This window comes from Microcaecilia unicolor, chromosome 6 (assembly GCF_901765095.1).
Source record: "Microcaecilia unicolor chromosome 6, aMicUni1.1, whole genome shotgun sequence".
In the NCBI taxonomy this organism is placed as follows: Eukaryota; Metazoa; Chordata; class Amphibia; order Gymnophiona; family Siphonopidae; genus Microcaecilia; species Microcaecilia unicolor.
In genome coordinates, this window is record NC_044036.1 from 148,901,676 (window position 1) to 148,918,543 (window position 16,868).

The following is a 16,868-nucleotide window of genomic DNA, read 5'->3' on the forward strand; positions in this document are numbered from 1 at the left end:
AACAGTGTGCAATGGGAATGCTGCATGGCCACAGGATCGTTTTTGTGAATAATAATTATCTAAAAACTCTTTTGGTACAGTTGACATTAAAGGGCTCATGATAAAGTGCTGAAATCATCCAGAGGAAAAGCATGGAATAGTATCTAGTGTATTTAAAATAATTAGAAATTCAAATTATGTTTGCTGAATAAAAGAGGGGTGGGGTATATAACTCATGCAGATTCATTGTGTGGATCCTGAAAAAAACAGACTGGTTAGTGCTACTTTGAGACTTATGGAATACTAAAGCTCATTAAAATTGGTCAACTGTGAATAACTTATAGAAAAATTAACTGCAATCCCACATAATTTTATTTAAATTTTAACCTTATGTTTTTTCACAAGCACAGCATCATACACACACACACAGCCCCCCAACACACGCAAAGAAGCTGAAATGTCAACATTCTGCATGTGTGTGGTATGGGGGGGGGGGTGAATGAACATCATTGGCCAAACAAACCCCCTCCCCCAACAGACAAATTTTGGCTCTTTTCAGTAGTGTTTATACATAGCCTACTATGAATTTAAATCAACTTTTATATGTAAACAATAAGCAAAAGCATGCAGTGCATTTTGAAACATAGAAGTATAGAAAAATAAAGGCATATAAAGACTATACAGTTGGTCTGACCATTGCTGTAAGCTGTAAAGTCACTTCCTCTCCCCAGTGGCTATAAAGTGAGGATTGGGAGTCAATTTTGACAGTACCTTGAGGGGTGGGGGCGGTTTGCAAACTTAGTACACACAGAGGGGCATAATCGAAAGGGACACCCAAGTTTGCTGAGGACGTCCTCGCAAAACGTCCCGGTGGAGGGGGGGATGGGCCTGGGTCCACCTGCCTGAAGTGCACTGCACCAACTAAAACTGCTCCAGGGACCTGCATACTGCTGTGATGGACCTGAGTATGAAATTTGAGGCTGGCATAGAGGCTGGCACAAAATATTTGTAAAGATATTTTTTGAGGGTGGGAGGGGGTTAGTGACCACTGGGGGAGTAAGGGGATGTGATCCCTGAGTCTCTCCAGTGGTCATCTGGTCAGTTTGGGCACCTTTTGTGGCTTGGTCGTAAAAAAAACAGAACCAGCTAAAGTCGTCCAAGTGCTTGTCAGGGACGCCCTTTTTTTTCCATTATGGGCATCCTTCTCTTTTGAAAATGAGCCCAACAGTATGAGTTTACTTAAGCATGCCCTATATACATAAAACTCGCACACGATTTGAAGAAATTTATGAATGGAGAAACTATATTGAGGATAGTGATATTTCCATCATAAAGATGAACTGTCTCCACTCAGTTGTGTTCAGTGCTCATTTCATGGTGTACTCAGAACAAAAGCCAAAAGAAGGTTCTATTTTTCTTTGATTTTTGGTACTTTAAAACATGGCCAGCATTGTGTTGTGTTAAAGGTGGAATTCCATAGCCACTTCCCAAAAACACTACACCGGTTTGGAGCCAAATCTGCAATTCACAAAATTGGACTAGGTCCTTATATATTTAAACACCATCAAATAAAATTTTTTAGATACTAAAATCCATGCTGTTACAGGTGCACACCCAGTCAATCCAGGTTTCAGGATATCCACACTGAATATGCATGAGAGATTTGCACGTACATCTATATTATGGACACCCCTTATGGACATCCTGAAGACCAGAGTGGCTGGGTATGTGCCTACAATTTTAATCTCATTGGATCTCCTTTGATTGCTATTATAAAACAGTGGTATTTGTTCCTATTACTCAAGATCCACCAAAGAGTCAGATCCCCAAGATCCTGCCAGTAAACACACGAGAGATTTACATGCATCCTACTTCCACTTCTATGCAAATCTCTCTTATGCATATTCATTAGCAATATTCTGAAAACTTAACGCATTGGCTGCCCTGGAGGACTGGCAGTGAATGCCACTGCAATATAGTTTTAGAACATAAGAAAGGCCATACTGGGTCAGACCAATGGTCCCTCTAGTCCAGCATCCTGCTTCTAGCAGTGGCCAATCCAGGTCAGAAGTACCTGGCAGTATCTCAAACAAGATATAGCGGAATTAGAAAAGGTTCAAAGAAGAGTGGCCAAAATAATAGAAGGGATGGAATTCCTCTCATATGAGGAAAGGCTAAAGAGGTTACAGCTCTTCAACTTGGAAAAGAGATGGATGGGGGGGGGGAGGAGGAGTATGATTGAAGTCTACAAAATCCTGAGTGGTATAGAACGAGTAGAAGTGAATCGATTTTTTATTTACTCGTTCCAAAAGTACAGAGACTCTGTACTTTTGGAACGAGTAAAAAAAAAAATCGATTCACTTCTACTCATTCTACACCACTCAGGATTTTGTAGACTTCAATCATAATCCCCCCCCCCCCCCCTCATCCATCTCTTTTCCTCATATGAGAGGAGTTCCATCCCTTTTCTCATTTTGGCCACTCTTCTTTGAACCTTTTCTAATTCCGCTATATCTTGTTTGAGATACAGCGACCAGAACTGAACACAATACTCAAGGTGAGGTTGCACCATGGAGCGATACAGAGGCATTATCGTATATTCCCAGTCCTCTCTCTTTTACTGTAGGCAATCTTTTTTATGCATGTATTTTAGAGATACCCTAAAAACCTGAGCCCTTGTTAAAAAGCCAGTTATTAGCTCATCACTCAATTAAATCGTGAATGCCCAAATTTCTGCACGCAGTTTTTGGCAACTTTTATGGAATTAGGGATTTATGTGTATGTATGTACCCTGCCCACATCCCACCCAAACTCTACCCCTGTGAATGCTCCAAAGTACGTGCCATCACTTCTAGGTGTGTACTTACAGAATACACTTGTGTGTTCTTTGCTGTTGCATTGTGGGTCCATCTGCATACAGCTTTGAGAATGAGCCCCATAGGAATAAGTACTTTGGGTTAGGGAATGGGCATAGACTGCACCTGTCACTTTACACAGAAGTAGTCACTGGACATTATTTGTTAGCTGGGAAGATTATACAGAGCAGTAATCACAGCTCCAGAGGTGTAGGTAACTAACATGTGTTATCTGATGTAGAATTAACAGACAGCAGCTACTTTTTCTCTGTGTTATCCACACAAGAGCCCTCCCAAAAAGGCTGGGAATGGCCCTAACCATTAACTCGGAATTTTTACAGTAACTGTGTGTTAATTTTGGCAGTTACCATGCAGTAACTGTAAAACCTTAATACAGTGCGGGCACAGTTTGTCCATTTTTAACTATAAAAAGAAAGGTTTAGAATTAACTCATTCTGAATAGCAAGTGCATCTCTTGAAAACCAGATGCAAAGGGGGTAATTCTCTACTCAGGTTGCTGGGATGAGGCATGCTGATTAAGCTCATTTTTGAACAAAATAAAATTTTCATGCTTTCTTTCATTCCCGTTAAAAATGAATGCTTCTCCCCATCAAATGCTACTAAAATGTCCCGTTTCATTTCCAAGGAATGCTTATTCTTACTCCTCATCTCTGTCATTGAGTTCCTGCAGACTACGCCGGTCTTGTATGTTAGTTCCAGGAAGGGGGTCCCTGTAGTAAGCCAAGCTAGAAAGCGACCATCGCTGCAATTAGCATGTGGGTTTGCCACGTGTTCTGGCCACATTCTAGAGTGGCTGAAAAACAGCCACGTTTCTTTTAATGGCCACGTACTAATTTCCCCATTAGCGCATAGCTATTACTGCTGGAAGCCCTGCAACCTATTTAGGAGTTGGAAAGGGTAATGTGCCCATGCTACCCGATTATATTTTCTACCACAAGGATTGGTGTACGCTGATCACAGCAATACCACTGGATACCTCAGCATGCCCCACAGTGGTGCTGCTTTGGTGTGCGCTACCCCTGCGGTAAAAGGACCAAGGAATTATTAAATATGCAAATATTGTAAGCAGCGATCCATACCCACCATGGAAAGTACAGACACTGTGTCATGGGCATGAGTCAATCCATGGGACTCAACACTGATCTTTGCCAGTAGGAAGGGAGAGAGAGCCGGGAATCTCAAGGGCTGATACATCAACTGTATTTGCATGTTTGAATTGCCATTAAACTGATAAACCCCTCTAATAAAGTAGTGATAGTAAAGGTAGGAAATATACTGAACTTTTGAAGGTCAAGTCCTCTGTGCTTGTCTTTTAAAATAGCAATTGCTGTAGTGAGCTGCAGTACAGCACTTAGATGTCCAGGTGACACACGACTTTGGATTTGGACTTAGTCACAAAGCTTTATCACTTTGTCCTTTGGTTCTGTTAACAAAGTCACCCATGAGGAATAATGAAGTGGTAGAAGACAAAGAAGTAGAGAGAAATAGTGTGGGGGGGGGGGGGGGAAGGGGGTTGCCAGAAAGCAAACAGGCAAGCAAACCGCAAGATCCAGAACTGCAAAATGATAGGACAGACCAGCATGTTAGAATTAAACAAAATGTGACAGTATTTCTGTTTATCGATGGTGAATACATTTTGTTTAATGCTAAGACGCTAGGTTTTTTGCTACATTTTTATCTCCTTTAAGAAGTCCTTCAGCCAGTTGCTAAATCAATTCCAAAGATAATTTAATGATTAAATGTTGTCCGTCCCCCCCCAGAAAAAAAAAACAAATCTAACTCTGTGTTGAATGTGGCTTAGATGTCTCCCTGCTGAATGATTGGACATTTGGACTTGATCGCAGTCCACGGGATTGAATATAGGTAACTTACCAGAAATACCTTCTGAAAATATTTAACAGGAATTACGACTTTAGCACTAACATGAATCAGAACAGAACTGCTCCTTTAGTGATAGGAATAAAGAGAAGTGTTATAAGTGGAAACCAAGATGCTAGTTTTGAGATCTCACTTCCTAGCAAAGTGGACATTAACTTCAGAAATTTTAGTACAAAAATAATGCTGGGCATATCAAACTGGGGTATACATATAAAGTATCACATACCATGTAAAATGAGTTTATCTTGTTGGGCAGACTGAATGGACCATTCAGGCCTTTATCTGCTGTCATTTACTACATTACTATGACCTGTTTGAAGGAATTCAAGTAGAGCAGCTGAGGTACAGCCATTTGACTCTGCACATCAGCTGCTCCATTCAACTAGCCTAATCTGAACCAAGGAACCCCCTCAGTAAGTCCTGAGGTGGTTTTCACGAGCTGAAGGTGTTTGATCTCTTCTAAGAGAGGGGAAGGAGCAGAATAACAAAGCTTGTGAGGTTGACCGCAAGTTGCATTATTCATTTGCCACTGGAGTTATTAAATTGCGGTACTGTGCTGATTACTTACTCCCACGGTACACGAGTTGTGGAAAATGCAATATGTAACCACAGTTTAGCAATTTCTCTCACCTCTCCACCAACTGTGGTTAAACTTCAGTTGAACAAATTGGACGCAAAAAGCGATAAGCAGTTAAATATCAGGAAATCTGGCATCACTTCACTGTTAGGAGCACAGTAAATAAGCCCACCAAGGTAGAATGGTTCCTGAAAACCTGGGATTGCAACACTGGAGAAAATGACCTCAATTATGAGAGCATCCATTTACGTTTCAGGATCTTTGGTGTCTTTTTCTATCATATATGGATCTCTAAGAAGGACAAGGGGAGCTATGAAATGTTCCTTTTGTATTGCTCCTTTTTGGGCACCTTTCCATTCTCTTTTTTTTTTCTTTTGTGCAGTTTAATACAGCACCTGTGGGGTGGCAGTGGGTGGCCAATTAAGAGGGGTGTTCATACCCTCTTTGTGCTCTCCTTCAAGGGTCTGGTATGTCAATGTCACTGTCACAATCACACATCCACCCTCCCTTTGATCACAATCCCCCAAGTTCAACACCCCAGTATATAAGCCCCCTGCAATCAACATATCCTACTATGTAGAAACCATCTACTGATCAGCAACCAACCCATGATTTATACCCCCCTTCAATGACCCCCCCTCCACCACACACATCAGCCTCCCAATCAGAAGCACCTCCAGTTGATCCCCCCCCCCCAAACCAGCTTCAGAGCCCCTCTCCCCAGATCCCCTGGAGGTGGCCTCTTGTGGTCTAGTGTCCACAGACAGGAGAAGACTCAGCTGCATTCCTGTCCTGTCCAGGCTCTAAAATGCCAGCGATTACTGCTAGGGGAGTCATTGATGGCATTTTGGAGCTGGCAGAGAAAGGGACAGGAGCAGAGCAAGTTCCGCACATGCTCGTGAACACTAGAGCACTAGGAACCAACTCCGAGAACATCTCGGGGGTGGCTATGGGATCCCAGGGCAGGGGGGGGGGGGGCTTGGAAACAGGTTGAAGGATTGGCTCCAAAAAAGGTGAACCATCCAGGGAGGGGGCGCTTTGGTGGGGGGATGTTGATTGGGAGAGGGTTTATTGCAGGGGGAAGGGGTTATGGTGGAAGGGGGATGGATGGTTGTGTGATTATGACACTGACCTCAGTGAAAGAGAAATGTGATCAAGGGGTAGCCACTAGCTAGTAAGATACTGTTAGAAGGTTAGGGTTCTTCAGCTTGGAGAACAGACGGGTAAGGGGATATGACTGAGGTCTATAAAATCCTGGTCTGACCCAGTATGGCTATCTTATGTACCACAATTTACTGTCATTTGGCCTACACTTCATGTGAAAGGGCAAATTTAACTTGATCTACAGCTTTGCTGACACTGATGTGTAATCTCTATTTCATTCAGGGAACACACATTTAGATTTCAGTCCTGTCCTAGCCTGACCTACAACAACTCCCATCCAAGTTCGAGGAATTTTACACATTATGCTATGTGTAAATACCATTACATGTGCATACCATGACTAGGGCTTCTACAATAACTACCACCGTCTCTTTCTACATGAAATAATTCAGTTTTCTGAATAACCTACCGTATTATTTTAGTTTTCCCACTTACCACCACCATACATAAAGGCCAACATAATGGAAGAAATCCATGCAATCTCGCTGAAAGATGTGTTGAAGACAGTCTGGATTTCTTTGAAGAAGATGGTTATAGATCTTGGAAGAGAATATGAAAACCCAATGGAAATAAAAGCTCCACATACAACGACCCATCCCCAGCCCCCATCCGGAGGGGTGTAGCCCAAGTCTGTGGCAGCATGAGGTGGCATAATTAGAATCTGCAAATCGAAGCGTAGGATGTGATCAAGACTTCAGCACAACAAGCACTTTGGTTAACATTAACTTAAAAGGCAATTTGTTTCATTATATTTCCAAAAGATAGAACAGTAGAAACAATGGATTTTAAAAAAAAAAAACCTTTTTCTATGAACTGGATATTATGTTTATTGTCTGACTTCCAAAAAACTGTACAAAATCAGATTTCTAAAAAAATAAAACTAAAAGGACTTTTAACTGATGGTTTCTTGCTACTGATAACTAGAATCTGACCACAATCACTATTTAAATCTGTATGTTTGGCAGTAGGTTGAGATCCTGGGGAACCAGGTTCAATTCCCTCTGCAGCTCCATGTGACCCTGGGCAAGTCACTTAACCTTCCATTGCCCAGATACAACAGTAGTACATATTTAGATTGTGAGCCCAGTAGGGACAGACCCTAGTACCTGTAAATGAAAATGTAAACCAATATGATAAAAACTTAATGCTGAAAACTGTAGAGTTGGCATTTAAAATGGATCACAACTGTAACTGGCTATGAGTTTTCATTCTCTTTTCTTGAGTCTGAAGGAGAGAGAGAGAAACAACTTGAACAGTATAAAACCTGTAACCGCTAAGATTAAGGCTGGTGTGACTTTACACAGCACTTTTACATGAAATACAACAAAACTAAGTTTTATTAAAAGAAAATATGAGGGCAAGAAACCTCAGTATTTTTCACTTTACAAAGGAAAGCTCAACATTCTGGAATCTTATACCCATGCCAGATTCAGGAAGCTGTGTGTAGTTGAGATGCAGACAAAGTAAGTCCAGACAGGAGAAAACTTACCAGGACCTCCTGTTTCGTCTTTCCCAGATACGGACAGTCATTTAGAGATGGAAGAAAGCAGAAGAGGGAAAGTTTAGTAAGGTAAGATAACTCCCTTTGAAGAGGTAGAGCCAAAAGGGGTGGAGCCAAAGTCACCACTTCACAAGGAACGCAGCTCCATGCAGGCTGCTGAAGGCTTTTATTCACAGCCAATACCAGAATGAAACTAATCACTAAGCAATTCAGGTGACAGATCTAGGAGGGCTGGAAAGTCCAAACTTACTGATACAAGTGGGAAGCCACGTATTCTTTGTAAGATACCACAGCTTTGTGTGTGTTAAAGTTTGTGCATTAAAAATTTGTAAAAAAAATTCTGGTAATCAATAGAAATAGAATAAAATAAAACATATGATACCTTTATTTATTGGACTAACTTAATACACCTACCCCACCCCTTCCTCATCCTGTCAGACTGTCACTGAAATACTTAGATGTTTCACTTATATATGCTGTTACTTATCAACATTTGCTTATTTCTGATCTGAGGAAGGACTACCTTCAAAAGCTAATCAAAATATGTATTGTTAGTCCAATAAGAAAGGTATCATCTTATTTCCTTTTTCTCTGATTTATTTTATTCTGTTTCTATTGATTACCTTTAAAAGTGGACTAACACGGCTACCACATCTCTCTACTAAAAAATTCTGAAAATGAGCTAAATCATGATCCTACACCTATATCAGAGAAAATCATGTGTTCTGCTTGGATTGTTCACATCTCTTGCCAGCAGGGGGAAAATGTTTAGAATCCAGATATGGATACATACTTAGTAAGCATTTTCCTATAGATACAGGATGAGAGAACATTTTGTTAGGATTGATCACAGCAGGTGAACACTGGGACAGACCGAAGGTCCCTCAATCCAGCATCCTGTTTCCAACAGTGGCCAATCCAGGTTACAAGTACATGGCAAGAGCCTACTACTACTACTACTTATCATTTCTATAGCACTACTAGACATACAAAACAGTACAATACATTTTATGTTGCTTATCCTAGAAATAAGCAGTGGATTTCCCCCAAATACATCTTAATAATGGCTTATAGACTTTTCTTTTAGGAAGCTATCCAAACCTTTTTTAAACCCTGCTAAGCTATCTGCTTTTACCACATTCTCTGGCAACAAATTCCAGTAATTACATGTTGAGTGAAGAAATATTCTCTGATCTGTTTTAAATTTATTACTTTGTAGCTTCACTGCATGCCCCTAGTCCTAGTTATTTTTGAAAAGAATAAGCAAGCAATTCCAGTGGCGTAGCGGGGGGGGGGGGCTGCCACCCGGGGCGGGGTGGTTCGCCGTTGCACCCCCCCCCCCGGGTGCAGCACGATGACACCCCTCCCCTGTCCAGCTCCCACACCCTACCTTTAAAAAGAATGTCGGAATCCAAGGCGAGGCGCAGCCCCTCGCGCCTGCCCTGCACGTAAAAGAAATGAGGACCGTCGGGCCTTCTCTCGCTCTGTCTGTCCCACCCTTGCGGAAATAGAAAGTTGCGTCAGTGGAGGGTGGGACAGAGCGAGGGAAGGCCCGACGGTCCACATTTCTTTTACCTGCAGGGCAGGCGCAAGGCGCCGCCCCTCGCCTGGGATTCCGATATTCTTTTTAAAGGTAAGGTGCGGGAGCTGGTCGGGGGGGGGGGGTGTCGATGCGCCAAGGGGGGGAACTGGCAGGGAGCACTCCCCCCAAGCTGACACCCGGGGCAGACCGCCCCTCCTGCCCCCACCTTGCTATGCCACTGAGCAATTCACATCTACCCGTTCCACTCCACTCATTATTTTATAGACCTCTATCATATCTCCCCTCAGCCGTCATTTCTCCAAGCTGAAGAGCCCTAGCTGCTTTAGCCTTTCCTCATAGGGAAGTCATCCCATCGCCTTTGTACCTTTTCTAATACCACTATATCTTTTTTGAGATGCGGTAACCAGAATTTTTTTTTGTTACATTTGTACCCCGCGCTTTCCCACTCATGGCAGGCTCAATGCGGCTTACATGGGGCAATGGAGGGTTAAGTGACTTGCCCAGAGTCACAAGGAGCTGCCTGTGCCTAAAGTGGGAATCGAACTCAGTTCCTCAGGACCAAAGTCCACCACCCTAACTACTAGGCCACTCCTCCATTCCTTGCACACAGTATTCAAGGTGTCGTCACACCCTGGAGCAATAAAAAGGCATTATAACGTCCTCATTTTTATTTTCCATTCCTTTCTTAATAATACCTAACATGGTATTTTTCTTAGCCACTGCCACATCCTGAGCAAAGGGTTTCAACATATCATCAACGATGACACCTAGATCCCTTTTCTGGTGACTCCTAATGTGAAATCTTGCCTCACATAACTATAGTTTGGGTTCCTCTTTCCCACATGCATCACTTTGCAATTGCTCACATTAAATGTCATCTGCCATTTGGATGCCCAGGCTCATAAGGTCCTCTTGTAATTTATTTATTACTAGCCGTTGAGCCCGTAAAAACGGGCTGGTATTGGGTTTTCCTTCCCCCTCCCTCCCCCCCTCCCTGCGAGGTCGCCACCGCTACCGTCCCCCCCCCCCCCCCCCACCCCCAGAGTTGCCGCCATCCCTCCACCTGGCCTGGGCCTTCTCTCCGCTACTAAACTTACACATTCATTCGCCGGAACGCAGCACGCACATCAGCTGAGCTGCCGTCGGCCCTTCCTTCTCTGCCTGTGTCCCGCCCTCCTGTGACGTAACGTCAGTGAGGGCGGGACACAGGCAGGGAAGGAAGGCCGACAGCAGCTCAGATGATGTGCATGCTGCGTTCCGGCAAATGGATGTGTTAGTAGCAGAGAGAGGGCCCGGGCCGGGTGGGGGGGAGGAACGGTAGCGGCGATCTCAGGCGGGCGGGGGGGGGGCGGTATCAACCTCGGCGGCGCAGTTTTCCTCTCTGTCCCACCCTCATCATCACGTATTGACGCGGGGGCGGGACAGAGAGGGAAGTCTCTACTGCGCATTTGCGAGTGAGTCGGTCACTCGCCGTTTATATGTTTGATTACATTTGTACCCTGTGCTTTCCCACTCAAAGCAGGTTCACAATCCTCTTGCAATTTATTAACTTTGTGTCATCAGCAAATGCAATTACCTCACTAGTTGCTCTAGATCATTTATAAATATGTTAAAAAGCAGTGGTCCCAGCACAGACCCTGGAGGAACCCCACTACCTACCCTTCTCCATTGAGAATACTGACCATTTAACCCTATTCTGTTTTCTATCTTTTAGACAGTTTTTAATCCACAATAGAACACTACCTCCTATCCTATGACTCTCCAATTTCATCTTTCATGAGGTGCTTTGTCAAATGCCTTTTACCTTTGTCAAAGGGGTTTGGGCTCAGGGTGTGAGGTAGCTAAATTCCCTGGAGAAGAGTGGTTCAGGGCAAGATGTCTCCAGGAGTGAGGCCCTGATACAGAGGTCAGAGACAGAACAGAGATCTCCTGGAGGGAGGGCTCCCAGGTAAAGAACCTTTCCTAAAGTGTGGCTGGGCTACTGTACCTGTAGGGGAGAGCGGCCCTAGCTCAGAGGCTTGCACCCTATAGAAGCCCAGGGACTGCATGAAAGAGGAACTGAAGGCTATGAAAGTGTATCTTTATTTGCTATGAGGACTCCAGGTACTGAGCGTCAGAGCTGGAGGCAGCCCTAGACCTACGAATGAGTAGTTGGAACGGTATTGAAGCAGCTGGAAGTGGTAGAGAAAAAGGAATAATTGGGATATTCTGAAAACTTAAACCCACTGGCAGCAAATATACAGTGGGGGAAATAAGTATTTGATCCCTTGCTGATTTTGTAAGTTTGCCCACTGACAAAGACATGAGCAGCCCATAATTGAAGGGTAGGTTATTGGTAACAGTGAGAGATAGCACATCACAAATTAAATCCGGAAAATCACATTGTGGAAAGTATATGAATTTATTTGCATTCTGCAGAGGGAAATAAGTATTTGATCCCCCACCAACCAGTAAGAGATCTGGCCCCTACAGACCAGGTAGATGCTCCAAATCAACTCGTTACCTGCATGACAGACAGCTGTCGGCAATGGTCACCTGTATGAAAGACACCTGTCCACAGACTCAGTGAATCAGTCAGACTCTAACCTCTACAAAATGGCCAAGAGCAAGGAGCTGTCTAAGGATGTCAGGGACAAGATCATACACCTGCACAAGGCTGGAATGGGCTACAAACCATCAGTAAGACGCTGGGGCGAGAAGGAGACAACTGTTGGTGCCATAGTAAGAAATGGAAAGAAGTACAAAATGACTGTCAATCGACAAGATCTGGGGCTCCACGCAAAATCTCACCTCGTGGGGTATCCTTGATCATGAGGAAGGTTAGAAATTAGCCTACAACTACAAGGGGGGAACTTGTCAATGATCTCAGCAGCTGGGACCACTGTCACCACGAAAACCATTGGTAACACATTACGACATAACGGATTGCAATCCTGCAGTGCCCACAAGGTCCCCCTGCTCCGGAAGGCACATGTGACGGCCCGTCTGAAGTTTGCCAGTGAACACCTGGATGATGCCGAGAGTGATTGGGAGAAGTGCTGTGGTCAGATGAGACAAAATTGAGCTCTTTGGCATGAACTCAACTCGCCGTGTTTGGAGGAAGAGAAATGCTGCCTATGACCCAAAGAACACCGTCCCCACTGTCAAGCATGGAGGTGGAAATGTTATGTTTTGGGTGTGTTTCTCTGCTAAGGGCACAGGACTACTTCACCGCATCAATGGGAGAATGGATGGGGCCATGTACCGTACAATTCTGAGTGACAACCTCCTTCCCTCCGCCAGGGCCTTAAAAATGGGTCGTGGCTGGGTCTTCCAGCACGACAATGACAAAAAACATACAGCCAAGGCAACAAAGGAGTGGCTCAGGAAGAAGCACATTAGGGTCATGGAGTGGCCTAGCCAGTCACCAGCCCTTAATCCCATTGAAAACTTATGGAGGGAGCTGAAGATGCGAGTTGCCAAGCGACAGCCCAGAACTCTTAATGATTTAGAGATGATCTGCAAAGAGGAGTGGACCAAAATTCCTCCTGACATGTGTGCAAACCTCATCATCAACTACAGAAGACGTCTGACCGCTGTGCTTGCCAACAAGGGTTTGCCACCAAGTATTAGGTCTTGTTTGCCAGAGGGATTAAATACTTATTTCCCTCTGCAGAATGCAAATAAATTCATATACTTTCCACAATGTGATTTTCCGGATTTAATTTGTGATGTGCTATCTCTCACTGTTACCAATAACCTACCCTTCAATTATGGGCTGCTCATGTCTTTGTCAGTGGGCAAACTTACAAAATCAGCAAGGGATCAAATACTTATTTCCCCCACTGTACTTTTGGTGATAATGAGATTGGAATTATAGTGTGTGTTTTCCCTTCCCTGTCTGTGGTTGTTTAATTCATTTGCTGTATGTTCAAGTCATTTTTATTGAAAATACAAAACTCAGATACAGTTACATGGGTTATTTAACACAGTTCCCACTGACGTTAAGCATCCAAGAATAACTAAACAAGTATGCAAAAACCTGCAGTTCAACTCTTCTATCCCTTCCCCCCCCCCCCCCCCCCACTTTGCTTAGCACATGACATTCTACCATCTTAACAATTCCCCCCACCTCCTCTCCCTCCCCATCCACAGCCCATTAGTATCCTTCATCCTAATTAGAAGTTTAGCAAATAGCTTCTGCCTGCTGAGGGAAGAGTAGCCCATAACAGTTCCCACGTTTCACGAAATTTGCGGCCCAGGGCACTGTCAAAATCCACAACGCCGCACCGGTCTAGTCGCATGTGATGAATTAACTGCGACCTCCAGGCTTGGGCCATTTGTTGTAAGTATAAAATGCATAATAATGAAACTTTAAAATAAAATAGAATATGATGGTTAAGTTCTTAGTCCCCCACTCCTAATTTTGGGATTGTTTTGCTGGTCTATGACAAAGTCTGGGGTCTAGGAATGCAGTTAGGATTCCAGTTTATAATGAGAGATTCGATCACAATGGTCACTCAAAAAGCTTATTTGCAATCTATGGATCCTGTATTCGTCATGATAATCTGGCAATTATGAAAGCCAATAGCAATTTTAACACCTAAACTAGCATAATGCAACACACCCAGAAAGTCAGATATCCACATATTCTACAAGAGAGGCACTGCTTGCAGATCTGGCTCCTGCATATTCACTGTGGATATCCTGAAAACCAGACAGGCTGGATGGGGCACAAGGACTGGCCTGAGAAACCCCCTTTTTTAACACTTTTCTATAGGAGTGGCCTAGTGGTTAGGGTGGTGGACTTTGGTCCTCAGAGAACTGAGTTCAATTCCCACTTCAGGCACTGGCAGCTCTTTGTGACTCTGGGCAAGTCACTTAACCCTCCATTGCCCCATGTAAGCTGGATTGAGCCTGCCATGAGCGGGAAAGCACGGGGTACAAATGTAACAACAAACAAAAAGAAAATAATTTCAACATCTACAACCTTGGAATTCATTCCCAGTCCTTGAGGGCAACCTCTAGCCTCCTTTATACACAAATCTCTTTCATGCATATTTTTTTGAGGGATATCCTAAAAACCTGATCCCTTGGCTACTCTCTGACTGGGCATTAAATACGACCCTGGTCTACAAAATGATGCACCATTTCCCCACTACTGCTGGATGGAAGGATCATATCACAGGTACACCAGTAGTATTCAACCCAATCTTCAGGATACACCTAGCCAGTCAGGTTTTCAAGATACTTGCACTGAATGTGCATGAGCTACATTTGCATACAACAGAGATAGTGCATGCAAATTTAACTCATGCGTATTCATTGTAGATATCCTGAAAACCAGACTGGCTAGGTGCGGCCCAAGAATCCCTGTATTACAGTAATGCTGAAAAAGTCTGCAGTGGCTACAAGTTGCTAGTTTAAGCTAATGCTCTTGAATTTCACAACCAGGCCTGGTTTAGGCTACTTAGGTTTTCACAATATCCACAATGAATATAAATGAGAAGTTTGCATGCAAATTGCTCATACATAGTTATTCTGGCTATTTTGATGAGTCTTGAGGCCTAAGTTGAGAACTTTGTTAAGCTGAGAATACTCACCATCCCTGGTCCATCCACATTAGCTTAGGCCTAGCAAGCATGTGTGGGGAGTGGGGGGAAGACTAGTGATGACCCCTCCAATTACATAGCCATCTCCCACTTACACAGTCAAGTATATTCCATTTTTACTTCAGTTATGTATAATTCCATTACCATAAAAGTAAAAATATAAGACCCCCCCCACCCTAAAGCAGAAGACTATCAGGTGGGGGAGGGGTGTGGGAGTAGACCCAGATGCTGGACCGTTGCTGCTTGCGAGGGGCTCACAAGCAGAGGTATTTCCGACTCAGGGTTCAGGAACCTGCAATACCAGGCTCCCCACAGGTTTGCCGAATCCCATGGGAAATCAAGGTGCGGTTAAAAGGCAAACTTACCGCACCTTCACGAATTCCCCCCTCCCCATGGCGCGACATAGGCATTATAATAGTTTTGGAATGGTAAACAAAAATGAGGACGTTATGCCTTTGTATCGCTCCATGGTGCAACTGCACCTCAAATAGTGTGTTCAATTCTGGTCACCATATCTCAAAAAAAGATATAGTGGAATTAGAAAAGCGACAAAAATGATAAAGGAGATGGGACGACTTCCCTATGAGGAAAGGCTAAAGTGGCTAGGGCTCTTCAGCTTGGAGAAAAGACAGCTGAGGGGAGATATGATAGAGGTCTATAAAATAATGAGTGGAGTGGAAAGGGTAGACATTTATTTATTATCTCATTTGTACCCCACAGTTTCCCAACAGTGTCAGGCTCAATGTGGCTTACAACACACCACAGAGGCAGACGCCAATGCAGTAAAATGAAGCTAATACAGCAGAAAACCTACAAGAGATACTGGGGAAAAGTAGGAATGGATGGAAGGAGTAGGGAAACTTTGAGGGAAGAGGGATGTGTCCAAATGTCTCTAGATCGATGCGCTTCCAGCAGTGGAGACACATGAAGAGGCCGTGGAATAAGCACTTCCAAATAACAAGGGCTTCAGAGATTTCCTGAAAGTTAGATAAGCGGGGATGGTTTTTATGGTCTTCGACAAATGAGGAAGGAGGTTGCCGGCAAATAACAGCTGACCAGCGTCGAAGACGGGGCTCCTCCTCAGAAACACGGAAACAGAAGTAGAAAAGAGGCAGCGCTGGGAACCACTCTCAGGCAGCGAAACTCCAGTAGGGATCAGCTGAGAGGAAGGAGGTTGCTGGCCAACAACAGAGGTTAACGGATACGAAGGCGGGCACCTCAGGGAAGGCCCGCTGTGCGGGAAAAGTTAACAGCCATGCAGACTCGCTGGTCGTGTGGTTGGAAAGGCTGAAAGCAAACCATGCATCTGTTCACTCTTTCTAAAAATACTAGGACTAGGGGGCATTCGAAGAAGCTGCAAAGTAGTAAATTTAAAATGAATTGGAGAAAATTCTTCTTCACTCAACATGTAATTAAACGCTGAAATTCATTACCATAGAATGTGGTAACGGCGGTTAGCTTAGCGAGGTTTTTAAAAAAAGGTTTGGATGGCTTCCTAAAGGAAAAGTCCATAGACCATTATTAAGATGGACTTGGGGAAACTCCACTGCTTAATTCTGGGATAAGAAGCATAAAATGTTTTGTACTTTTTGGGATCAAGCTAGATATGTGAGACCTACTACTACTACTACTACAAATCATTTCTATAGCACTACCAGTTGTACGCAGCGCTTCACAATTGAACATGAAGAAAAGACAGTCCCTGCTCAAAAGAGCTTACAATCTAAATCAGGACAGACAGACAGGACAAATGATAAGG

General features: G+C 43.8%; 1 pseudogene; it reads right to left on the minus strand.

Moving 5' to 3' along the window:
* The window catches only part of LOC115472935, a 37,244-nt pseudogene extending 29,224 nt beyond the window's left edge, over nt 1–8,020 (minus strand).
* Nucleotides 8,021–16,868: the final 8,848 nt, after the last annotated feature.